The following is a 1,066-nucleotide window of genomic DNA, read 5'->3' as shown; positions in this document are numbered from 1 at the left end:
ACACACACACACCCACACACACACACACACACACACACCACTTCCGGAGGAGACTTTCAGAATAAAAGCGGCTGGCACAGCAATCCCTAGAGCTTAGGCGCGGTTCGACACAGGATGTCACGTTTAAGGATGTCGCGCCCCTAGAAATTTCCACAAACCTGAATATATGTTTGTTTGTTTCTTTTATTTTTTGTTGTTTTGAACGTGTCCAATCCGGCAGTGTTGTCTGAGCGTCACGGTGAGGCACACCGGTGAGATTAACTTTCACGAGTGGAGCGCTACAGCTTTCAAACCGTGATGCTCTGCTTTCAAACTACTCGAAATCTTTCGGTTTATTGGAAATGTAATGAACACTGAGGAGGGGGGAGGGGGGGAAGGAAAGGAAGAAATGTGGACAAAAGGAGAAAGAAGGAGATAAGATTGGAAGACAGAGAAATAATACAAGACAATATCCCAGAAGTCTGCCTTTAGAAGAAAGAGAGAAAAAAACAAAAGTCACAACAACAAACAGCAGTATTTGAGTTTCTTCTCAAGCTCAGCCAGAATGGATGGAGAGCATCCATGAGGATCAATTTTTCAAGTTCTTCTTTAAATTCCTAACTTGATTTAAAGTCTGAATTTCGACTAGGCCATTTGAATACGCTTTGATTTAAAGGATTTCACAGCATTTCAACATCATCTTGAGGCTTTTTTTTAGCCTCTGATAGGTCAGCCTCGCATGGAGCTTCATCCATCTTCTCATCAACTCCGACCAGCTGGAGAAAGGCATCCCAAAGCATGATGCTGCCACCACCATGTTTTACAGCCGGGTTAGTGAGTTTAGGGCAGGGGCCTGCAACCGAAAGTGGCTCTTTGGGCCTTGATGACGTTGTCTGAAATAGCTAACTAACAATTTTAAATATAAATGTGATCAAAAATGCAGGTTTTAACAGATTTCTGTAGAAAATCTGTATTGAATTTACACAAGAGAATGACCTTGAAACAACCAGGTTCAGGGTCTAAAATATTTTTAGGTTATTTTTTTCTTGACAACAGGTTACAAGCTATTTACTTTTAAAAAAAGAGG

This window comes from Xiphophorus couchianus, chromosome 18 (genome assembly GCF_001444195.1).
Source record: "Xiphophorus couchianus chromosome 18, X_couchianus-1.0, whole genome shotgun sequence".
Taxonomy (NCBI): domain Eukaryota; kingdom Metazoa; phylum Chordata; class Actinopteri; order Cyprinodontiformes; family Poeciliidae; genus Xiphophorus; species Xiphophorus couchianus.
The sequence above is the reverse complement of the archived record's forward strand: the minus strand, read 5'-3'. Positions refer to the sequence as shown.